Genomic DNA, 20,851 nt, shown 5'->3' on the forward strand with positions numbered 1-20,851 from the left:
CCTAGAGCAGGCCCTATCTAAACCTGGTACTCAACTTGAACAAAATTTTTTGAGTGAAAGAGTAGGAGCTTTCTGATTTCACTTATTTTTTTATAGTGAATCTTGTTTAACTTTCTTATAGAAGAATGAATAAAAAAGATAACCACCATGAGTTTCAGCTTGCCTAACACCAGAACTTCATTTGGCAGCTGCCCAAAAAATATCCCCCAAGAAAAAAATCTACCAATTCTATTTTCAAATAAAATCGGTAAGGAAAGATATCACAAAGTGTTGCAATCATAAGGATTTTTTTTTTCTCAGAGGAAGTAAGGTTTTATGTAATTCAACTTGCAGACCTCAACAGTTTGCAAATTAAGGCAGCAAGAATTTGGAGGCTCATCAGTGGGTCAAGTTTTGATCCTCAATATGTAATAAACATAGACAAATAATTACAAATATTTTCCAACTACTGATTGTTTTTGTCAAATGTTAACGATTGTTTCCCAGTTTCAAACTGATCATTGAAGTTAGTTTTGCTTCCTTCTCTTACCTTACTAAAAATATTCTAAATTTGTATGTAAAATCCCCATATCCTTTTGGTTTCTGACTGAGTATTGACAAATATTGCAAACAAGCAGTTAAATCCTGTCCATTAAAACTTTACCCCAATACTATTTGTATACACATAACCTTCAAGGTTATGTGAGGGTGATTAATTATAATCTTCATTTTTTTCCCTTCACGCTTGAATATGAAGTTGATAAGGAATAAAAATGAGGACAGCCAGCATGATCTTGGACCAAATCACCTGGATATCCTATTTGGTAATAATCTATTGAGGAGTCATTTACAGGGGAAGCCGATTGCTCCTGTTAATGGTCATGTCAAGGAGTAGGGGGTCAGGAATGGGGAAGATAGGGGTGGGTGGAGTAGAGAGCAGTACAAAAAGAGACCACAGTGTGCTACGATGTGCTGCTGGTGTTTTCAGATTAAGATGGGGGATTAAGGAATTTTACTCAGCAATTTGAGATGCTTTGTTAGGGACTGAGGAGATTTGAGCTGCTTTGTTCTCAAACCACATGTTAGTGAAAAAGCAAACAGGCACTTAATCCTGACAGACAGCAGAACTTGACATCAATTTGCCCCTTGGGAGGTGACCAGGAGTTCTCTGTGACAGGCTGAAATGGCCAGCCCTTGTTTTCCTGGAGCCTAGTGCCAACATTCCATCCTAACCTGCATTTTTCAGCAGTGTGGCCATAACTTAGACAGTTGGGCTGACCAAGAGTTGTGAGATATTAGAGACCTGTACATTTTTTTTTCCCTGAAAACAAAACAAAAAACCGTTTAAATGCAAACCTACAAAGTGTCAAAAATTTAAACATATTTCAAACAGTTTTAATATTTTGGCCACTCAGTTTTGAAATGAAATATAGAAAGGCTGAGATTCTTTCCTTTTGAAAATACTGGATAGTTTCCTCTCACAATGAAATCACAGGGCAACATACCAATTTTTGAGCCTATACATGATTGTGAAATAAACATCAATTCTTATGTAGATCTTTGAGAGTTCTATTGAACAACCAGTTATACCTTAAGGTCATGTCCTTCAAAGTCACTGAAGTAGGACAAAAGCAAACAAAAGGAATAGGAAAGAAACTGACTTTTTGAATTGGATTTGGTACATTAGTAAATTTATGTGTACACAGTTATATAGTCTGGCATATAATCTCAAATTGTGGTAATAAGACTAATTCTGCCATCTTGAGTTTGTGCCACCCTTAATCCATTAACCTAAAATGTACTTTTTACTAAGCTATTGATTTACTAAACTTTGGCATGTGTGAGAAAACCATTTTAAAATCAAAATTAAAGCTGAAAATTTGTAACGCATATTTCAAAACAAATCGTATTACATTAAAAATATTTTTCTGGTTGAATACTTAGATAATGAATAGCTCCTGTACACTGTAGGATGTAAAAATATGCTACATCTTAATTATAAAACAAGATTTGTCACCAGTGCAAGGTTGTTACATTTTCACACTATTTACACACAACAGCTTTGAGCCCAACCACACCTTTGCCTCTTGGGAGGTGACCAGGAGTTCTCTGTGATCGGTTAAATTGGCCAGCTCTTGTTTTTCTGGCGCCTACAGCCAACATTTCCATCCTAACCTGTATTTCTCAACAGTGTGGCCATAACTTAGACAGTTGGGCTGACCAAGAGTTTTGAGATATTAGAGACCCATACATTTTTTTTCTAAAAACAAAACAAAAAACATTCTAAATGCAAACAACCTACAAGGTGCCAAATATTTAAACATATTTGAAACAGGTCTAATTAATATTTTGGCTTCAGACCGCAATATAAAATCAGGAAAACCTATCTCTTCATTAGCTAGCTACTAACTACTAAACCTACCTCTACACTAACACTGTAGGTGATTTTCTCCATTTTCTATGAATTCAAAATTTTCTTTTTAAATAATCATTCTTTCAGGATCGGTGAGACCCTCTCTATGTTTAGATAGCATCAAACTCATTTTCAAATGACCAGAAATACATGATGCTAGAATGTCTTGTATAAGAAAATCAAAATCACTTCAGATTACCAGAGAGATGGTTATCTTTGGTTTTGAAGCTTTAATTTGAAGGAAACATACCTTTGCATTGGCCCAAGCAATAAACACATAAAGGCATTTGTATGCTTAGTTGCCAATTCTGAAGACCAGAGGTCATTGCCAGTAATTTGTATGTCCTTAATTACTTATTACAGAAACCAGTGGGAGAGACATCTGAAATTTAAAATGCTTCAAAGAGACACACATTCATTCATTTCATTTAAAACAGTCTACGCTCGCCTGTAGATGGCCTTTGAGTTGTGTTGTTGCTGTGTTTTTATGAAGGTTTTTCCAAGCAGATTATAAGGATCAAATACAGGGTGAGCTGCAATCAGAAACACAGTATTCATTCATTTAACTCTGGTACAGTAGAGCAAATTCAGGGTGACTCAAGGGACACAATGTCTTGTAAAACATATGTACTTAATATAAGGGTCATAAAACTTATTAAATTAAAAGCCAGGTTAAAAATAGGAAGAAAATTTATGCTGCTGTCTAAAATAGCAATAATTTCCCTTTGGCCTTTCTCTTTCAAAGTAATATAGATTCTGGTCAGGAGAAACAAAAAAGTCAATTTACGAAATCTTCACGTTGTAGGACCAAATGCAAATGGCTTTTAACTGCACCATGCATTTTATTGGGCAAGTGATATCGCTGAAAATAGAGGAGCAACAAGATAGGATGTTAAACTCTGAGAAGTGCACTTGTGTTTAGGCTTCAAGGTGGCGTTATTTCTGAGCCTCAACTACAAACCACATTAGTGTTAGCTGGTGTCCAGGAAGAATAATAGCTTAAGGGACATGAGGACAATAGAAACAATATTTTTTAAATAGTTGATCTGGCTATGGACAGTAGTATGGTGGAAAGAGGGCACTGCCGGAGCATAGACAATCCGTGGTTGTTCAGTGAGGGCGCACAAAGTGTCCCTGAACAAAATCTTCTAGCTTTGCTCAGGCCAGGTTTGGGTTGTACAAAATCTATGGAAACCAGAAAACTTGAAGTCCGAATTGACCTCCTATTTGTGCCTCACTCTGATACTTCACTCTGGGCCATACTTGGGTAGAAAATGACACATTACCCTGACAAACTATTTCAAGGGTTTGGGACTGAGGGTGGCCTCAGTGTTCTAAGCACTCATATCCTTTTGTAATCCACACAGCTAAACTATATTGAATTTGCGCAGATGTTTATCCTCAACATGATAGCCATTTTTCTAGTTGGTGATCCTAGGTATAGAACCATAGGAATTTGAAACCAAATAAATATCAGTTTTCTCCTACTGTATTCACACAGGAATTTGTTTGGAATTTTATCTTCACACAAAAGTCTTATGGCTGTTTGTTGAGAAGGAGCCTTGCTTGGTCATGTGTCTGTTTGCTCTAAGATACATTCCTGCCCTTTCCTCGCTCTTTTGTATTCTAGGGGGCTTATCCCTGCAAAGTACATTGCCATATGGCTTCCACAAAGCTACTGAGAGAGCTACTGAGTAGGGAGGAGGGGAGAGGCCGATATATCCCAACCTGTAACCCCTAAGCTTCTTTGAAGGTAGTTCTGGTCATGGCTGTCTCTCCTCTGAGGTCCCAGAACCTGCCCCCTTCTCTGCGTCCCTTCCATCTAGGAATGGCAGTGGCTTCCTGCTGTTGCCAAACTCTTGATGGTCTCCATTTGGCCTTTCAGTTCTTCCAACACCTTTGTGACTAGTTCCCTAGTTTAAATCCCTCTGTTGAATTGTCTGTTGATGATTCTATTCTCCTGACTGAATCCTGACTAATATAGCAACGAATGTAAGTGCTTTTTCACTTATAGGTTATTTGTTCAAAATGTAAGAGATTCTGTTTGAAGTCATAGGGGGGAGGGGGTTGTCTTTATTTGTCCATTGGCCAGTGAGTAAACTGCTGGCTCACAGTGGTCACTTTGGCAGTTGGTGCTCTTTGGTAGAAGTGGAACAAGCAGGTTGGAAGGCAAATTAAAGAGGTGAGAATCATCAAAGGCTCTTACAGGATTTCAAGGGTATGAGAGAAGGCACATTGAAGGGGCCCTGTGGACATGCTGTTGACCTTGGCTAACTCCCTTGAGGTGGATAGCACTAAAACTGGAGGCTTCCTATGGCCCTTGAAAAGACTCTTCTAAAACCCCATAATCCATTTTTCGTTTGTCCTTGAAGTCTTTTTTTTTTTTTTAATTCTCAAGTAACTATCCTGCTAGTGTAAAAAATAGCCTCATTTGAACAAAGATAGGACGTATACATGTGCAACTCAGAAGTCCCACTAACTTCTTTCAATCAATAGAGGAATCTACAAAATCATAGAGCAAATTCTCTCTCTCTCTCTCTCTCTCTCCCTCCCTCTCTCTCTCTCTCCTCTCCCTCTCTCTCCCCACACACCCTCTTTCTCTACTTGGTCATATTCCTTAACAAAGCAAAAAATTGCTTTCCATGATAAAACTTCATAGGCTGATGTTTGGAATGAGTTTGCCCCAAAGAGTTCTAAATGCTAGGGAAGAAATATACCCAAGCCCCAAACCAAACACTTTGCCTTTCAAAATACCATCTTGAAGGTTGACATTTGCAAAGACCTTGGGAATATAGCATGTGGGGACTTTCATCCTGTTTTCCAGTGACAGCTGGGCCTGGTCCAAACAGCTCTGCCACTAACATTGTCATTGGGTGGCATGAGTGGTACTGGAGGAAAACATTATTTCTGCTTTCAGACTCAAAGCCTTTGGGCATCTATTTGCTGTTCAAGGAGCTCACACTGATCTGAGCCATATTTTCATCAGGCTCTTGGTAAGGCTTGAAAGCATGAAAATGGAATGCTCATTTTATTTTATTTTTTTTGAAGTCTTTCTTTTGAACCCACTAATTTTATGAAATTTAAGCACATTGTTCATTGTGTAATTATAGATGAAATATTAGAGAAGTGGACTAATTATACACAATGCACTCAAGCCCAATTAAACTAGCATCTGTGGTGAATGTAAGGGTATTCTCTTTCACTAATAAGAAATACTTTCTGAACAACAGAGAATAAAATCGTTAAATTGGATATGCTGTAGAGATTATAAATATCCTATTAGCATATAAAATGAGGATTAACCTTATTTAATCACTGCATGCCAGATCATCAAAAGTCATATTTAACCCCTGTAATGTTTCTGTATCCATTCTGTAAAATAATAATAAAAAACCCACTATTAATAAACATCGCTCACTAGATGCTATTCTCATGTACTAAATTAAACTGTTGGAGAAACTCAAGTATTTCCTTAGTTGCTTAACAAAACAGCAAAAGCATTTTTACCTATTCCTTGTGTTATTACAGCTGATTCAGATGTATGTCATTCTATGTCATGTCATTATGTTGGAAAGGTGCATCTCCCTGGCTGGGCAAACTAGCCTACTTCAAAATAAGTAAAATATACAATCCATTCCAGCTAGCACCACAAGTGACCTTTTGAAAATGTAAATTAAGTGATTGCACACACCCAGGGTGTGTGTTCCCAATGAAAATGTATGTGCTTGAGACCTAGGGCCACCATCGCTTGAGGTATTAATTGGCAGACAATGAATCCAGGGATATTTGTGTTTTAATCTGGGTCACAGGATGTTCCATTTGAAGATACTGGTGACTCTTGCTTTAGTGATAAATAATCAGGTCTGGGCAGAGCAACCTCTACAGTTCAGCAAGAACAAGAAGTTATCCAAATTCAAGTTATAGCTGATGAAAAATATTGGTTACGTGCAGTAACAAGAAGTCAGTGACAGCACAGCTGAAGGCAGCAAGTTCATGTATCATTCTCATGGACTGTGGTCTTTCACAGCTGAAGGACAGAAATCAGGGAACGGATGGGCGCCTGCCTCACAGGCAACTCTTTGTTGAGATAGAGCAAAAGAGCTGAAATCCATCTTGCTTCCTCTTTCTTCCCTCTCTTTTTCTTTTCCCTTCCTTCTTTTTTCCCTCCCTCCCTCTCTTCTTCCCTTGCTTCCCTCCTTCAAAAGTGTTCTTCATATTCCTTCCAAGATTTGAAGGCTGTTTTCCTTTCATCCTTGTGACAATCTTAAGGAGCCTGGAATATAAACATATTTATAAATATTGAGGATGATTGTGGCTATTACAACTTCATGTTCCTAAATAGGTACACTTATTTAAAAAAAAAAATCAACACTTATACTTTTTCTTTTAGTGGAGCCTTCTTACTTTGCCTCGTTACTCTAACCCGAGCAAACATGTTCCACCCAAACTTCTGTGAAAACTCAGATGGAATTGAAAAGAAACAGAATAAGCTGGAGTAACAGGTCTGAAGGAGGCAGGGCCATGCACACTGTCCCAGCCCAGGATCAAGGACTGAATCCAGGAATGCAGAAAGGTCTGTGTGGGAAGTTGAAATATGAAAAAAACAACACATCATACACATGACATAATGCAAATTATTTCACAATGCCAAGAAATCAAAATGTATGTGCCAGAGAAACTATAGGGACCTCCTTTTGCGTTCTCAGACCACAGCTCGCTATGCCAAGGTGTTTTCCTTTTGGCTCAAAGCTATTTACTTGGTTCAATTTTTCTCCAGGTTCCTTGGCTTTTAAAGCCACTTGCACAATAAAAAATATATATATATTTAGAAAATCTCCTATGGCTCCTTTCTGTTATAGAAAAAGCAATGTGAAGTATATATACTGTGTTACTAATAACAGCTGTCTTGGCCCTTTTGAACAAACCAACAATTAAGAGTTTCAACTTTTATTTCTGTTCTCCTTAAACCCAATCGAAAGGTACTCTGCCTTTCAGGAGCCATTTTTACAATTCATGCGAAGAACTGGGTGAGTTAAAGAAAATCTTATGCCTTCAAATTTTCGATGAGGGTGTGGATTTGCCGTGACAATATCACTTTAAAGAGACCTATTTTTTCTTTTTTTTTTTTGTACTCCCCAGGTCTAGCTTGCGTAGCAATTTAGCCTGGCCTCAGAATCATTACATTATGGGTAAATGGTTTGGTTGTGACACAGGATCGTTTTGACTTCAGAAAGGCAGTAGACAGTGTCTAGAAGGGGGAAAAGAAAAGGTCTTTATTGAGATGATCAAAAGGGACATAAAGGCAAAAACTGACTTTCACTGCTACAGGACTGGGGACCAGGCCTCCAGTGTCCTGATTGTAATTCATTGCTTGTTTCTAGGCCCCATGACAGAATTCTTCCATAACAGACAGAAGACTTTGTGAAATTGTAAATGAGTATGACTTCAAGCGCTCTGTGGAAATATATCCTCCCTGTACAGCCCATAGATTATTTCTGCTTAGTGATGGTGGCGCACATTTCCCGTAACTATCAGAAAGAACTTAATTCAACTCACACCACATCACTTTAAAATTGTGCAGCTCTCTTAATCAACCTTTTGTATCAGCCACAAATGTGCACTATGACCTAATTTGAAAATGTCTCAAAGTGCTGACTCAAACTGTTAGTGAATAAAGGCGAGTCATTCCCATTATGACACTAATGCAATGCAAAATAAAATGAGTTGCATCAGCTGAACATTAGTTTGCAAAAATATTAGTGATTGAAGCCATTTTCTGTTCATATTTTATTTATACGTATGTATGTATATCTGCATCCATATGCATATATTTATTTATTTATTTTTCGTGGTTTTTTTTTTTTTGAAACAGCCTTGCAACACATTTTTAAGTGCAGAGGAAGTCACATTTTTAACACTGACAAAGCTGCCAGATTAAAAGTAGATCATATGTACACCATGATCTCCCCTCTGTAAGATGAAGACATATTCTTTCTGAATTCTTATTAGAGCATTCATTCACATATAAGCAATAACATATGAAAATTATCATCTTCCCTGTACTTTGGTGCCAGATTCCAACATTTCCAACAGCTCTGGTATTGTTTACTTCTTACTACTTTGTATCACTCACAAATTCTCTGGCTTTTGTCTTTTGGAATAACCAGGATTTGAAATTTATTTCTTTTATGGACCCTCTTCCCCATTCTTTTCACTTGACCCAAACAAATATATTTTTTGAGATAGGAATGCTCTTTAATAAACATTGGTCATTAATTACTTTTGAACGAAAAAAAGTAGGATACAGGACTAGAAATTATTTAGTCTCACCCCAGGGATAATACTTTATGGAATGCAACATAATTTTTCTTTTTCTTATACAGTTTAAGTGGTTTTGAAGAAAAATGTATGTGTTTATTTTATGCATATACATTCTAGAGCTAGTGTTGGTTTCAACCTATAAACTGATAATTAATACTCGAAAATAAATTAGCATGAATCTTTCCTAAATTAGAGAAATTGTCCCAATGGTCAGTCAGAAATACTGCCCTGTATCACATTCTGGGCCTCTTGAATCCTGAAAATTCTGAGCATAAGCAGTTATGTATTAGAGATCAAGTTCTTCTGATTTTATTTATTTAATAATGAAAACAAGCCAAGCACACAAATACAGAGGAGATAGGTTGCTCTTTAAATTTTTCAAGAACAAGAAGTTTTGGCTATCAAGAAATTATTTATCCTGCTTTAGGATATCTCTCTATCTCTATCTCTATCTCTGCCTCTGCCTCTGCCTCTCTCTATATATCAGTATAAGTGATAGGTAGAAAACACAGCTAAAAGAAAATGCTGGCAAGCTTAGTTTATTCACTTTTTTGAAAAACAAGTGAAACTTTAAAGCAAGATGTGTAGAAATTTGCTCTGTGATGATTTTAGTATTTTAGTCCATTTTCTATTATATAATATGTAGCTTGGACTGTTTTTATGACCTGTGTTTTATTTCCACATGAAGATAATGTAGATTTTTAAAAAGTAAGTTTAAAAAATTTCAGAACGGACTTGCCAAAAGCAGCATTCGGGAGCACGGGCGCTTCTGAGCACACACACAGACACACTTTCCATTTACCTGAAAAAGAGGATCTCCTTGTTTTAGCTAAAATACAATTGTCTTATTTTTAAGTTACAGGGGGGAAAAAGGCATGTGGGTGTGATTGCTGCAAATGGATTGCCAGCCTCTTAACAGTTCATCATTCTTAAATGATAGAAGTGTAGCAGCACCCTTCTGAGAAAAATCTTTCCTGTGGATTTTACTTTGTCCATGCCAGGACAAATTGCGTGCTAAGTTGGAATAATTCTGAGATGTAAGACACCTCCATGACTGTCCTTGGAACACTGAGGAGCTGACATTTCTCTTTGGAAGACGAGGGGAGAATGCCCCCTGCCCTCTTAATTGATGATTTACTGTGCTCTCCCCTGGGGCCACAACTGATGATCTGTAAGCTTGTTGAATTTTGAAGCAAATACTAAATATAATCAATATATAAAAATATATATATAAAAAAAAGAGAGAGGAAAAAAATGCAATGAAAATTTATGACCTTAACATTCCTTCAGGGTCAAGCAATTTATCAAATTCTCTCACTTTCTGGTTTCAATTACACAGCCATTGTGGAAGGAACTTATTTTAGCAGGTTCATTTGCCTCAGTGGGGAATACAGGACTTTGGCCTAATGCTTCACCTTTAGTGCTGGCCATTTGAGCCTTAGAACAAATACCAATCATCACTCTTTGGGAAAAAAGAATCTGCATCGGCGTGGCCTATTGGAATGGGGTTTCTGTCAAGGTAAACGGTTGTCGGCAATGACTGTGGTAGAGTGGCGATAAATCCCATTTTATTGCTGAAAAATTCCAGCTTCTCTCCATGCCTGACAGCTCCCCACATTCTCATACCCATTTGGGCAATTTCTGCGCTATGTCCATCTGGTTCTCATTACCTCTCAACCTGCCTGCGTCTGATCCAGAAAAAGTGCAGGTCAGAAGCAGGGGAAAAGAACTGAGGTGATGGACAAAACAGAAAGCAGGGGGGTGGCTCTTGGGGGTCGGAGTAGAGGTGAGGGAACAATAGGAAAGTGGGAATCCCAGCTTAGGCTTGGACCCGTTGCTGGCAAAGGCCCTTTAGATACATTACACAGTGACAATGACAAAACCAGGGCCAGGAAGCCAGAGGAACCTGTATCTTTTGATTCAGGTGTTTACAAGGCACCTGCTTTTAGGTGGAGAAGAGAGAGAGAATGTGGGAGGGATCGGTGAATGGGAGCTGATAAAGAGAAGCAGAGAAGGGACAGTCCAATCCGTCTCCTCTATTAAGGGCCTTGTATCACAGGGTGGAGGGCCTGGTCTAGAAGAGCATCAAGTTAGGTATCAAGCATCACGGAGCTTGGAGCTCTCCCTGTCTACACAGTTGGCGTGTTCTTAAATGTGGGGCTAAAACTCTGCTGGAGATGCAATTTGGGTTCAAGAATAATTTTCTAAAGAAGAAAACTAGGGTCTCCAACAATAGTCTCCATTCATTTTCCTAAGAAGATTAATATTTAAAGATGAACTTGTCCTAATCAGCGCATTAGGACAGTGCAATGCACAGGTTCATTCATGGAGTGACAGGACTAGCACCGAGTCACCAGGATATTCAGAACCCTACATATGATCACTTTCAGAATTGCTGTGTGTTTATGCCTGCGGAAAGTTGGCCTCCTTCTCCCAGGCTTCAATCCTATTGATCATAATTGCTCTGACCTAAAATTACCCCTCGTCACCATAAGACGCCTCTCCGGGACAAAAAGAAATAAATATAATAACCCCCCGATAATAGATATAAACAATCAGACAACTTAAATATTAACCTAAATTAGACTAGGTTGGAACTGTATAACTATATACCATGTTTCCCCGAAAATAAGACCTAACCAGAAAATAAGCCCTCGCATGATTTTTTCAGGAGGACATCCCCTGAACATAAGCCCTAATGCATCTTTTAGAACAAAACTTAATATAAGACCCAGTCTTATTTTCGGGGAAACATGGTATGTATAAATATAAAATTTACTTTGTTAGGATTGTTTTTGTGATGAGGTCATTATACTTACTACTAGAAATAAAATTATGGAAAGTAATGGTGAAGAGCTGAGAACTTTTACTAAAAAAATTAGAGTGAGATGAATGGTTAGATGGTTGGTAGTTATGTCACCACCTGTTACGAAGGCAAATTGTGTATGCAAATATATTACAGCCAGGAAGATTGTGTATTCTTAAATGTGTTGGAGAGCTGTGGCATCGCGGTGATTTGCAGATAGAATCTCTTATACTAGATACGCCTGGGTAGACAGTATGTCTTAGTGGCTTCTGGATCCCAGGGGTACAGAGTTCATTCCAGGTCTTCAAAATTCACTTTTTGACAGTCAGACCCCTGTATGCTCCCATGGATATCTGTTTTTTGTTGGTTGAATTTTAATATAAAAATTATGTTAAGTTTTAGTTGCTGAGCCGGACTTCGTAGACAAGAAATACTGGCTTCCAATATTTGAGATTTAATTTCAAAAATTTCAAGCCATGTATGCTCAAAAGAAATTCTATGAAATGTATCTGAGATTGTAAGTGAACTCCACATGGGACATTTATGTGGATAAATTGTTTATAAAAATTTTAAGTTAAAATAACAATATGATTTGGACTGAAGTAAATTACAGATGATCAAAAAATGGAAGTTTGTTATTTGGCAAATTTAAAATGAATATTTTGGTCAACAAACACAATTCTAAAACAGAATTTCCATGTGTACATATTCAAAGGCATAAACCTTTGCTTAGTATCACATATCTATTAAAATGGCCATCAATATATGGTATCTCTAATTTGGAAAGTAATTTTAGATTCTTAGCCCAAAAGAATCTCACTTGAACTTTACTTTTGTGGTCTGTCCATATCTCAGAGATATGTGATCATTGAAACTCTAAGGAATATTTGTTTCTTTTAATAGCATAGCAGAAAATTAATGGCATGGGGGAGGGGGAGGTGACAGCTTAACTTGATGCTTGAAAGCTGTTTACATATAAATGTGTGCCCAGATTGCAGTGTCCTGTAAAAGAAAGGGAAAATAAAGAAACCAAAGCATTCATATGGCTTTTAGGGAACTTAAGACACGTGGAAGAAAGTGCTTAGAAGGCTATTGAAATATTTACAAAACAAATCATTTACATTTAACTTTTGTATATGTGAAACCCGCAGCCCCTACCAAAAGACAGAACCAACTTTAGCTATAAGAAATATTTCGGCATCAAAATGGTTAATAGTATTATAGCTTCAAAAGAGCCTATTGGCTCACCCTCAAGGATGCCCTGCAGTTGTTGTGAAAGTCATCAGATGAAGCTAGCCTTCTCAGCTAGCCTTTAGATTTGTCTGCTAACAGTAAAAATAGTATAATAAATCGGTAACATATGTTACCAGGCAAGGAAAAGTGATATAAATAAAGAGACTAGGAGACCCAAACCAAGTACAATGTGAAAAGAATGTAACTTTCAATCTATGCGTTGGCTAATTACCATTTGAAAAGTAATTTGAAAGTGTTACCGTTATTTGCTTATATTCTTCCTCATTTTTCTTTTTTTCTCTTCAGATTGCATTCTTACCCAAATACTCTTCGTGATTGCCTGTTTTGCGGCTTTGGGGTAAGTCCCAGTTTTCCACAACCTTAAGAAAAAAAAAATGCATAACATAAAAGATGCCAAAAAGACTTATGTATCCTGATGTGCGGGTTTTGTGAAATATACATGGGTTTGTTGGGGGCGGGTGGGCGGGTAATGAAATAAAGAGAAAGGGTTTGTTTCTGCAAGGATCAAGAGTGTGCGAACGTGTGCATTGCAAACGAGGCTCCCATCAGGAAAGCCACCTCTGGAATGGAAATGACAAAGCTTGGAACACACACAATCAATTATTTTCACTAGCATTTAAAATATAGAAAACAAAATCTGCTTTGGGAATTGACTGAATATTTTATTTAGCTTTTTTATTGAGACATCCTTTGAAAAATGGCATAATATAAATAGTTTTACAAAGCAACAATATAATCAATCTCTAAACTAGAATATAAATCAAGGATTTCATTAACTGCTGGTAGCCAATTTAAATTGTAGTCTTGTCCATAATATCTATCTATCTATGTATGTCCAAGTTATATTAAAAACCTTTAAATGGCTTTGTAATATCAGCTACATCTAGCTATTATAATAATTAATGGTACTGTTTTATAAATCAATACATGCATTCTTGATAAATTCATATCCAGTTAATGGTGTAATTTAAATAAAAAATTAATGTAATAAAAGACATACAGAAACGGGCAGGAAATCTTTAAAGGTTAAGAGACAAATTTGTCTAAATTCATTTTTAACCTGTTTTGAAAAAGTTTATATTTAAAATCAGCTGAGAGTTACCTTGTTTCTATAAAACAAATCTTGCCGTGTCCACTTGTATCTAGTATTGAATTTGTAAGATTTTATTTTTTCAACTGCTAAGTTTTAATTACATACTTATGATATTGTGGGATATTTTACTACTGTTATACTCTTGCAATTATTGAATATGCCTTAGAAAAATAGGAACAAGACAAATTAAAAACCTCCAGCCAGTAATTTACTTTTAATACATGAATTAAATGTAAATGCTTTATTTTTTTATATCTATAAATGAACTCTTCTGAAAGTCTCCAAAGCTATATACAAATTTTATTTAAGGGGAAAAAGAACTGAGTAGTTCAGCGAATTTGCATGTGTAAGAGCCCCGCGTTTTTACTGCTTTCACTGAATGAACACCCTCGGAATTTTAGAAAGAAAAGAAAAATGCATTGAAGAGTCCAAAATATATTTTAACGCTGCACACGGGTGGAGAAACATTCTACAAGGAGAAGGGTATATTATTGTTCTAATTCTAAAAATACATACCAAAGGCATATTAAGGAATAACAAGATTTAGAAACATAACTTGAATGTTGTGTGTTATCAAATACAGTCTTCAATCCTTCCAAATAAAATTTCATTGGGTTTACAGAGTAAGCACTTTACACAAAATATCTTTCAGAATTATGCAGACCAGTCTGCCCTGCCATTCCCGGTGACATGGTGCAGAAATGTTACTTTAATCCACTGAGCTTTTTCTGACATTTTTTCTTAACATTGCTGAGCCTTATTTAGAGCAGCAAAGGAGCCGTGTGCAGTTTCCTTTGACACTGATGGGTGTTTCAAAATGAGAGAGAGAGAGAGAGAGAGAGAGAGAGAGAGAGAGAGAGAGAGAAGAGAGAAGAGCTTTGCTGCCAGTCACTTCATCAATAGAGCTACATGGGCAATTACTGTTTGTTAAAAGTTTACATTTGAAATGAAGCTAAATTTTAAAGCTGGCTCATCCTTTTAGAAGAGCTGCTGGTTGGAAGAGGAGGGAAGAGAATGAATATTCGTGATTACATGTTAAAGTGCACTCAAGTACTGGAACCATTTAAAATGTATTGTGTTTTTAGACGAAACCTACAGCAAAACCACTCCTAAGAGGCTTAATTTAGGTTTTATAGGAGAAACATAAAAAAGACCAGGTTACAGCAACACGCTGAAATATGGGGTACATTTTAAATATCTTCATTTAAAAACGTATGTTTATTTTCCCTCCTGGGATCACTAACGTGTGTCTTGACAGGGAAAGCAAGGGCATGCTACATTCTTAAAATTATCTGTTAAAGGGATCACATTCCAAGACAGGTTTGAGCATTTTTATTACTCAGATAACCTCTTAATTATGTCACTGCCTTCCACTTGTTAATCAGGGACATTCAACATAGTTAACCAGAGAGTGGTCGCCTTTAGAAGATTCCATCATCATTAAGAATTAGAAACTCATTTTATTGCCATCAGCATATTATTGCATGTATGATTTTAGCACTGCTAAAACTTATTTACCTGCTTGAAATACAAAACACCTAAGAAAAGGTCTTGATGCTTATAACAATGTTAATTACTTCAAACTGTGCAGCTCCCGAAAAGCTTTAAAGGATAATTTCACTTTTCCTGTCTTCCTCTTTCTGCCTCCCCCACCTCTCATGCAATTCCTATTTGAACCAATTTTAGGTTTCTTCTGCAGCCACTAGCATGAGAGATACTCAGGGACTCTTTCAGAGAGCAAGGTGTAAGTGGAGTAAATAAAATCATGTTTCACTGTTGCTTTATCAACCCTCCTAGGTAGTTTTCCTGCCAGCTAACCTGCGCCGTTAAAACCCATAAAATTATGCAATAGTGACTTCTTTGGAGGTTCTCTAATCAGATAATGGCCAGTGTTTAGGAGGGAAGGGCCCACGGCTATGTTACTGGCACTTACCACTGGGGTTGGTCATTACTTGTCTGGTAGAGACCAATAAACAGCTGATTACGATCCTATAAGGAGCCAATATTTTACATTTATCATGGTTGGTTTTTTTCTTTTCTTTTCAACTTCTTTTAATAGCAAGTATTTGTCAAGAAGATCTATAAGGAATAACCTCACAGGCCCCTTAAAAATAAGAATCTTCCTAGCATGAAATGATGACTTTTGTGGAATGGTGAGAATGATTTTGGTTTTTATAAGAGCCAAGGTTTGATTACTTTAAAGTCCATTTCTTTCAGATGTGGACACTCCCGGACACTAGCCCTCACTCTCCTGTCCCCTTCTCTCCTCTATGACAGGTTCAGAGTGCAACCAAGGAGTTTTAAAGTGCAAATATTTATATTTGAGCTCTGGCACTAACAGAGTCATTTTGCTTCCTCTGTTCGCCTGTGATAACTGATGCTTCATACCTGGAACTACGTTTCATTTATCTTTTTACACATGCAGATACTATATAAATAAAAGATAGTTTATGGAAAGGAACTGTCCATTTGAAATAATAATCCCCAATTTGACTATATATATAATCTTTTAAGGCTTAAAGAGTCAGAGATACAGATTTCTACACTTTCAAAGAAAACTTGATTGCAACCAGGAAGTTTGTGCATTTTTGAAGGCATACTGAATTGCAGTGCCTGAATGGGTTAATAAGGCGAAGAATAAAAAGAAGGTAGGAAAGAAAAAGGTATGAATTTTACATGTGCTTTAAACTAATGTATTCAACCACATGTTTAGACTTCTTATTATAATTTTATTGACTTTCTCTTTACATCTGAATATAATTTTTAATAGCTAATAGCAAATTGCAAAATAGCGAGTTTTCTAAAGTGCCTTTTCTTCCCCGATCCTCATCTTAGAATGATCAGCGGTTTATCAGAAGAACTGGACCCTGATTTCACAGCCTCATACAAAGCCAGGCCATTCTTGAACCAAACAAACAAAGGGGTGTAAGTGATTTCATTTATTTTGATAATCCTCCTCCTGCACGGGAGCATTTTGCTGTCTTTGTCAAAGTGAATGACAACAATTTGGCCAACTCTCTCTGAGCTGCACTCAACAGTGACAGGCAAATTATCAGAGGCCCTGCACTTCTTATTATCAGAGGAGAAGCCATCAGGGGGACGCACGGAGGATACCTCTCCCTTGTCACTATTTGTCAGTGGGACAAGGGCCACTGCTATGGGTAGCTGACAGGTAATTTCAACAATAACAATTACTCCTATTACTGGTGTCATAAACAATTCGCCCAAGGCATGACAATAGCAAAGCTTTATAATTCAATGCCATATAAATAAATGCCAGCAGGTAACAAGTAATTTAGCTCCAATCAAGCTTTCACCCCGGCATTAATATTGTTATTGCAAGAAAATGGAAAATTGAAAAAATTCAATATGTTAATGAATTAAGAGCGGTTCAAGGGCTAGACAGGAGGGGTTGAAAAAGGGAAACCAAAATTATTATGGTATCATATTTGGTGCCATCCTGGGGGCTAAATGGCAGTACAATTACTTTAAGCAAAGAAAGGGAACCAGGAGTGCTGTTGCCTTAGACGTCGGACCTGGGAAAAATGGGACATGGCTTTTCAAATTCTACTTCTCTCCAATTTCTGAAGACTATAAGTAGAAATATGAGAATGCATATGTAACGTAGCATTTCACTGGCTTTTTTTTTTTCCACCTGAAATATTTCATGTGAAACAGAGGCATGAGTATCAAAGGAACATGTCCAGCTGTTTAAGAAAATTGCATCAGCACCTGCTTCCTTTACATTAAGTCTCATAATAAAACTGTTTCAGTAAGGCCTGTTTTTATCTGTGGTGAAGGTAAAGCTGAAAATCCCTCTTTGCTTTCCAGCTGTCTACCTTTTGGAAGTGGACTAGACGATAGAGTCCTATCTTCCTCTATCAAACTTCCTGATCAAACGAATTTGCAATTTCAGTATTTGTCCAGCGAGACAATGTGCCATCTCAGTGACAGCAGTGAAAGAATTTGAAAATCTCTAATTAGGAAAACTGCAGAGCAATTAACGCATGTCAAATTTCACTTCATCAAGTGCCACTCTAATTTTCCCTCTAAAAATTAATGGATTTTTTTTTTTTTGGTATGTGTGTGTGTCCCCTTAAGGCAATGTTGATTCAAATCTGCTCAAGATGCAGTGTTGCACAGCTAAGCATCTTCTTGATTACAATCCGCCACACTTCTAACTGTGCTCATTCTCACTGCCACGGATACTTTGTCAACAGTCAAATTACACCACGCTGATAACAATGCATAATGGTGTTTCCTCCTCCGAGGCCCCTGGCAAGAGATGGGGTTCATAAAATGTGATGTTTTCTTCTCCACTGTTCCTAAAGGAAGTTTGTATGACCAGGTCACTAATCAGGTGTTAATTTTTTTGAGATTAACTTGTTAATTTCAAGAAAAGGAATGAAATGATAGAATATGAAAATACCTCATTGAAAAAAAGAAATCAGAGGAAGAATGAGGAATTGAGAATATCTGTGGCCAAAGTTTTGCTTAAACACTTTGTTCAGAGACATTTTCAAGAGCACAATTCTTGGTTAAATACCAGTTTTTTTTTTCTTTACTTATGGCCTATAAACATTGGAAGCCTCTCTTGAACAGACAGTATTTAGATTGTGAGAGAAGTTTGTTTAACTGCCATATTTGCCAGAATCCTCAAAACATCACAGGACACAGAAGATAAATGACTTTTTTTTTTTTTTTTTTTTTTAGGTCAGGATTGTATAATCCAGATAAATGTTGATTCATTTTAACTATTTTTTATCCTTGTTGCGTGTTGCCGATCAGTGTGCCTGAGTTGTCAGCACATGTGGGAAATATTTCTCACTGAAAAATGAAAGAAAGGAACACACAGTGATTAGAAATGATTTTACGTTCAGCCTTTTGAGAGGTCATTCAGATTTGATATTTCTAAAACCTGATCAGATCCAGAACAAAAATGGGGAAATTGAACAAAATGCTAAATGTATCTCTTTGCAGATTCTTCAGGGAGAGCATTCACATTTATTGACATCCCGATGTTCTCATCATGTAAGTATATTTTTGCTTATACGTTTTCTTTAATCATAGTTATTCAGTAGAAAAAAAACCTAAATTCATGCAATATATCTACTTCACTTTTTAAAAATTCACAGGTTGAGTCCAGCTTTTCATTCACCGACAACTAACTCAAAAATCTCAGACTTGATATTTTGAGGTTTGCATTTCCAAATATTAAAAATCTCTTCCTTCTCTGATGGCCCCACCCTAGTTCTTAAGCAGTCTTATTTCAGACAAAAGAAAATGACATCTCCCTTTCAACTGGCAAATGTTAGAGTCTCTCAAAACCGATTGGGGGCTCACTGGAAGTTTTGCAATTAGATTCACACAAATTGAATTATTTTCATTCTTCCCAAACATCATTCTTTGAAATCTATAAATGTAACAATATTGGGTTTAGAGTTTTGTGTAGCTTGTTTGCAAATAAAGGTATCTTGATAAAAACCAAGCCCTGCATACTTTGGAAAAACAAAACCCTGGAACAATCTCATGCTAAAACATTACAGAAGGATTGTAAAGGGAAATTTAAAGGGAGAAAACGTGATTATATAATGCAATCCAGCAGTAATCAATTTTACCTTCAATATCTTGCTTTTGTTTTCAAAATGCTAAATAAACAATACATAATGCATCCCTCATCAGCCAAACCATGGAGGCTCTGTGCTCAAATAACAGGAAACATATTCAATTTTCCTAACAGAAGACAGTTCATTAAGCTGTGCCACATCAAATAAAACTTTAATTTCTCCAGCATCAGAGTCGCAATGAAAGCAATTGAAGAAGATGAGCCATATGGTACTTCTATCAGCAAACACATATTGCTCATTCCCCCAAAGTTTTCTAATTCTGCTCCCCAGACCTGTGTAATATAGATAATGTGCTCCGAGAGCAGCAACCATGAGCTATCTAGTGTACACTTCTAATACTGTATTTAATGGGAAATAATGAATCATAAAAGCCTAGAGAAGACGGCTTTTGCTAACCTAAATCTCAGCTGTAATTTCATTGTTCTGTGCCTAAGATGCTGTTTGCTCTTTCCAAACAACAGCAGTTGAACATAATTATGCTGCTTCGAACCTGGGCTTGAAAAAACATCCTTAATATAACCAAGTTTCTATTAACTCCTGAAATTCTGAATTTAATGACTCGCCAATGCAGACGTTGGGATAACGAGTCTGTGTTATTTTAAAACCCAAATAAGTATTTTCTCCTTCTCTTTGGCCAGACTGCTCAATGCATTTATGTTCCCTCCTCCACCCTCTTCTGTGCGCCCCCCTCCCTGTCCATGCAACAGGAGTGGCATGATTAAAAATGAGGAGATTTTCTTGTTATTAGCAAATTTGACATTTGCCTGATGAAAGGCACATAAAATGTGAAAGCTGCACAGTATTCAGAAGAAATGTCTCCACTCCAATCCAAGCTAGCGAGATGAAATAATTTAGGTAAAGGAAATGCAAAGATCCTCGTACCTCTCTACTGCAGAATGCTAGGATTGTATTATAAATGAAAGAACCAAATATTGCTGAGCTTTTAGAGCGATAGTATTTGACACATGTGCAGTGTATAGTGTTTCTTCTCTCACCTTAACTGCTTTGATTATTAACCTAAACATAATATATATGCTCAAATGCGGCAATTTCTGTGTCATGGGTCCAGCCTCTGTCTGGGAAGACCTTGGGGCTGGGGCTTAACTCCTATTTAGGAATTATTTAAAAATTTAAAAAATGTTCCTTGGCCCCCCCCCCCGCCCCTAAAACATGTTGGTGATTTTAGTTTTTCCATTTTAAAGCTCATCAAATCAATATTTTACCAACACAATGCTAATTTAAAACACCATCAAATAACACTGCAGATACATATTGAAAACATATTTTAATGGTTTTGTTTGTTTTGGCATCATATGAACCAAGGACGATTAAATTAAAAAGAGACTTTTAAAAGTTAG

At 36.8% G+C, this 20,851-nt stretch overlaps 1 long non-coding RNA gene across 6 annotated transcripts in view; it reads left to right on the top strand.

Moving 5' to 3' along the window:
• LOC109438339 (uncharacterized) overlaps positions 1–20,851 on the top strand; it is a 54,694-nt gene that overhangs the window by 13,970 nt on the left and 19,873 nt on the right. For 2 of the 6 annotated variants that reach the window (XR_012496393.1, XR_012496391.1), the window contains exons 1-2: positions 12,817–13,110; positions 18,847–18,897. This is a non-coding gene — a long non-coding RNA (uncharacterized LOC109438339). Of the gene's footprint in view, positions 1–12,816; positions 13,111–16,380; positions 16,515–16,701; positions 16,792–18,846; positions 18,898–20,851 lie in introns of those variants that run through there. The other 4 variants (XR_012496390.1, XR_002136368.2, XR_012496389.1 and 1 more) reach the window with 4 other exon arrangements.

Source organism: Rhinolophus sinicus, linkage group LG05 (assembly GCF_036562045.2).
Source record: "Rhinolophus sinicus isolate RSC01 linkage group LG05, ASM3656204v1, whole genome shotgun sequence".
NCBI lineage: Eukaryota > Metazoa > Chordata > Mammalia > Chiroptera > Rhinolophidae > Rhinolophus > Rhinolophus sinicus.